We start from the raw sequence: 6,062 nt of genomic DNA on the forward strand, positions 1-6,062 counted from the left end.
CTTTGAAAATATGCACCATTTTCACATTATTACTTTTTGGAAAACGAATGTAATAAGTGCAGTTCGACCTTAGATACTCGCCGCTATAGTCACTATATACGGTGATTTATGTTATTGTTGTGATTGCTGAGAGGTAGGTACATACCTATTATTTTATTTCGATTTGTTTGTACTACTTTGTAGTACTTACCTAAAACGCCGTTCCTTTACGATATACCTACCTATATAATATAGTATATATTATTATTATTAACCTCGTCGCAGTCGTTGAACGTTCATTTTAGTTTCGATATAATAATTTTCGACTCCCTCTCCGCCGTGCCGACGGTTTGTAAAGGTGAAATAAAAGAGCCGTTTCAAAGGAATTCGTTTGCGGCACCGAAAAATAACATAACAAAATATAACAATAAAGCATTTTGTCGTGTACACAAGAGTATAGAAAATAATAATATATACTTTCACAACCGTATGATATTCGATTGCGCGTTTTGGTGAAACGTCAATATTATACATATTGTGATTCGTCGTCGACATGCAAATTTGAGATCCGGAAAACCCATCGCGAATAATAAAATATTATATTATCATATTATCAAACACGAGTTGCAGTGCCATACAGCTGCCCACCTTAAGTATCATGACGTCTTCGAGGCATGGCGAGTCTGTACGTAGGTAGTGTGTGCAGTCTAATATGATATTATTGAACATTATTTTCTACGGGAAAAGCGTTTTAAATTCCAGGAATGTAAACAGAATCCCATCATCTGTTTCTTTGAGTAATTGAGTGCATATATACGCGACGGTATAGGTATGATATATTATACCGAGAATAAGTTTTTACAGCGGCTCACCGATTTCCGACGCAGTTTCACCCCGAACAACGCACTAGAATATTATATTATTATTATGTGTTTATATCACATTATATTATTATTAGGTATACAGAAATCCTTCGTTTTCTGCCGATTTCTTTTTACTAGGCGACTTTCCTGGGACGTAACCTCCCCACGAACTTATAATATTGTAGGTAATGTGTATATAGTAAAAAGTATATTGTAAAACATGTATAGCGATAAGATAGTACGGGTATTCGTCGTGGTTAGTCTTGGTATAGTATGATGGCTATGGTAAGCAGCTCACACGACAATAATACAATTTAGAATTAAATATTGTGTTAAACACTGTGTTAAGCTGAGACTAAACACCCTCACACTTATAGGAAACACTCCAAGTTAGTACTGTGTTAATAGTTAATACTTACTTAATATGCTAATTGACTTCAACTATTGTAGTCTTGCAGCAGCTGATGTACAGAAATGTGAAAGGTGTGTAAGGTCGGGATATTATGTATTATTTTTATAAAATATACTATTGTACCTTAAAATACCTATAAATAATAATATTTATAGTTAAATATAACTATATTAGTATATAAAAATATAAGAATATAGTTTGCCAGTTTTAAAAAAAGTCATGGTGGATCGGGGATACGACCCCCCCCCCTACGGAATTATAACATCGTGCGTGTTCTATATTCACGGGCACATCACGAGTGATTATGTCACAATATAACGGCCATCATCGTTCAAAAAGGGCCTAAGAGATATAGGACATAGGAATCGCACCTTTACCTAAACGAAGCAGTATACGTACTAATATTGTTAATATGCGGATGCATTATTAAACGAATACCGACATTTTCATAAAAATGTCTGTCCAACGTCATATTTTAATAGTCTGGTATTTAAAAGAGTGCGGTTATCAATACATAACCGCGTGCTGTTAATGGGCCACCATTTAAACCTACATAATATTATATTATTATACATTGTAGGTCACCGTGATTTCCGTCCTGATTTCGATTAGAAAATATCAACAATCAACCGTTTTGAATCAAATATATAATATTGTATAAATTAATTAACATTTTAATGAGTTTCGTATCCGTTCGTATAAGGAAAACTTCCAAAAATCGTAAAAAATTGTTGAAGAAAATTTACTACATTGTAATAAGATCCGTTCAAAATTATTTTTGAACTTCGAAGATCGATTTCAAATTCAGTATCATAACGCATAGGACCGTTTTTCTTGTGCCGAAGTGAGTGAAAAATCACTACAAAACCCACCTCCTCGTTCAGTCAATATAATATGGCATTTGGTTATTTTTTATACTGAACACATTTTCCTAGCAAAGCGTATTTTATTTTAAATAACATATATGTTGTTGTCCGTTTATTATATATATATATCCAATGTCGAAATCCATTTCAACACAGCAACATTATTTCAATTAAAAGGAGTTTAATTATTATTTTACTTCGCAGAAACCGCCAGTAAAATCGTTTTCGACATTCCGGCTCAGTAAAATTACAAAATTTCTCGTTGATGTCTACTCGTATTGCTGCTTCACTTGGAAACGCATCTATCGAGAAGTCGACGAACCGTTTGCGTCACATGTTTTTATTATATACGTCAATGGTGTACCTCTATACAGTTGATAAAGTCATATCCGACATTTATCATTTACATAGCTTACGTTTTTTACTGCACCGATACCGCTTGACGCAAATGAGAATAATACTATCCAAAGTTTCTATCGAAAGGTTGTAGAGCACGTGAATTACGAACTGGCGGTATCCCTGCTACATCAGATATCTATATTATACGTACATAATAAAATAGAACATGTCCTGACTGACGACTGATCAACGTATAGAGTCTAAACTATATGATATAGCTAAATATTATAGGGATTTGACATTTTTACAGTACCTTCGTACCACCATGTATAGTGGTGCAGTATAAGAAAGGATTTTCCAAAATTCGCATTTAAAAAGGTACTCATACAGTCACACAGAGCGTTCATATTATGATAGGATATAATTTTAACCTGTATTTGATATTTATAAATATATAGACCCTATAATTTTTAGTCGCGTGGGTTAAAACTATAACCTAGGTGTATGCGGATATTAATTCTGCTAACAATTGGTTACCCCTGAGAAAAAAATAAGTTACATATTACTATTTGCTGATTTCAAATTAATTGTTTTGTTTTTTGAATACCATTACACCGAGTACTATATATAACGAATTGAACAAAGTTTGAATCGCCTAATAGTTGGCATTTTTTACGGGTAACGAAGTGCACGGGGTCAGCTAGTAGACAAAATGTATAATGTGGTATGTAGTGTACTATATAGTGTATATTATAATATATATAATATTATATATAGTACACTACAATACTACATACCTACTATATACTCTTCGTTATTAAATACTGGTTTAATAATAATTAGGTTCACAAAACATAACAGCACGGTACATGAAAAATTGTCCGGAGTCACCCCACTTTACGGTATACATCATAATATATTATTATACGTGTAAACTCGTTGTCAGCGGTCGGTGGCGCCGTTTGTGGGATGACATTTTTTTCCAAAACGCCCGTGTGCAATGTCATGTTTGTTGTCCTACAGAGCGATAGATTTTGACGTATACGTCGATCACAGGTGCACTGATTTGTGCCCCACGGATTATATATAGGTAACGTCAAACGTGAAATTCCGCTACTGACGTCGCTACGTCGTACTTTTAAAAACCGCGGGTACGGCGTATGTGTATTTTGATTTGTGTATAAATAAAATATATTATTATGTATGACAACTACTAGACACGGCTAAGGTTTCGATTATGCCACCATGAAGGATCAATGGCGCGAGAAAAGAAATTATTTAAACGTAAATAATCATATCTTTCACATTATAATATACCGATAATACCTATAATAATATTATATTTAGGTAGGTTAAAATTGCCAATTGGCTTTAAGTTATAAATTATAATATTTTGTAGTATAGTTAATTATCACTCATACACTCGTTGTAATTTATATGTACCGTGAATTAGAGTTTAAACGAAGTATTTACTATGGTTATAATTCTATATATTATGAATAATGTGTAAAACGTTTTAAAACAAAATTAACATATAGATTATAAAACACACATTAATATTTAAAATGTACTCTTTAGTATTTCATATACATTATGTGCGTTATATTTGTAAGTACATATAATATACAGCATTTCCTAACGATTGTACAAAAATAATCAAAATGGAGTGTTGTAATGACTAAGGGTGGTATTATAAGGGATCATTTTGTAATCAAATTTATTTAAATTATTCTTGTTAATTAAAAACTTCTTTTTTATAAACTTAATGTAAACGAGAAAAATTCACCAAATAATATTTAAATTAAATTTCAAAAACACACATAATAATATATTATTTCTGTATATTATAATACACAAATGTTTATGTAATAACATTTTGGACGTTTTTAAATCCGTTGCCGTTCAAATGTGTTGTCTTTGATGCGTACCTAACTTATGTCTCTGTAATCAATATTGCAGATACGGTTGGGTTTTATAAACAAGTTTAGGTATAACAATTAACAGGTTAGGGTAAGTATTGTGCAATCGGTTCACCCCTTGTGGCGATACCACGACGAAAAAAAATGAACAGGTAGGTAACAACAACTGTATACATATATATTATCATAATACCCGATGGACGAATCGAAAGAATCCCTCAGTTTAACCAAAAGCAATTTTATAGAATGCGCATCTGAATTATTAAACATAATAATATTATATAATGGTATCTTTAAGGTTTGGTTTTTTTTTCGATTGATTCAATGTGAATTGTTTTCCAGGAAATTGGACAACTGTACACACAATTGTACTTATGAAACATGGAATTCGTTATTTTACGGGTAAGTTTATAATAATAGTATAGACATAGACTAATTAATAGTAAATATTATAGATATAATATTGAATTATTATAATATTATAGTGTAATACTCAAGTAATTGTCGGATTTGTTTTTAGTTATCATTTGCATAATGCATATTGCATATACTGCACCAGTGCAGCAGATAATACAGACTTGACACAATAATATTATATAAATGAAATATAATATGCATCGTATCACGTTATATTAAAATTATTAAACTATTATAATGGAATATACCTAATATATCCATTGCAAGGTCGCCAACTTCAAACGAATATAGATATACCTACGTATATAAATCATATTATGAATAATAACATTGTATTACTCTGGTCTACTTCTGTCTTACTTGCTGGTCTATACCCATTACTTATATAGTTATATGTAAATGGAGGTACTTACATCATCCTGCCAAACAATTATTATCGTCGACTCAAAATTTATGACAAATATAAATTATAATATTGTGTATAATACTTTAATATTATATTACCTTTAACTATGTATTCATTAAAATTTAAATGTAATAGTAGGTATTTATAAAATTTGTTTGAGTACCTTATCGACCACGCTTGATTCTACTGCAGGAGCATCATTCGAGCAGGATAATGTTATGTTATAATATTAGATTTTAATTTTATTATCTTTTATCAATTATTTATTATGTGCCGCAGAGACGTCGATCGGATGTTGTACCTATATTATATTTTGACATCGTGTCCGATAAAGACTTGAGTGCAAGTGGCGTCGAGAGGAACTGCAGGTGGTTATGTCGTGAGCCTATCGTTACGACTCACGATATTATAAATATAATATTATAATATCATATCTTGCCGTCCTAAAATACGTATAGATTTATATATTATTATTATGACGTACACCGCTCGCTAAACAAATATTGCACTTCTCCCACCCCGAAGTAAACGATAGCCATCGGGGGTCTCTTTGGTGCCTACGTACTATTTCTTTCGTTTCGTCTAGCTGATAACTCGCGATGGACGGTGGCGTGGCACACACTTGTCACAAAGCCCGCGATCGCGTCATTACTGTATCATAATATCATAAGGTGTTATAATGAACAACAAAGACGACACGTAATGGATATAATAATATAATGCATAAAATATGACATGGGATTTTCGGATGATATATTATTATCATAATATAGTGGCATAGCCCAAGATCACGTGAACCACCTCCCGTGCCGCCCGTCATCCGATAACGGCAAAGTATACAAATCCGCGTTAATCCAATTG

The sequence above is a fragment of the Acyrthosiphon pisum genome, chromosome A1 (assembly GCF_005508785.2).
Source record: "Acyrthosiphon pisum isolate AL4f chromosome A1, pea_aphid_22Mar2018_4r6ur, whole genome shotgun sequence".
Lineage (NCBI taxonomy): Eukaryota > Metazoa > Arthropoda > Insecta > Hemiptera > Aphididae > Acyrthosiphon > Acyrthosiphon pisum.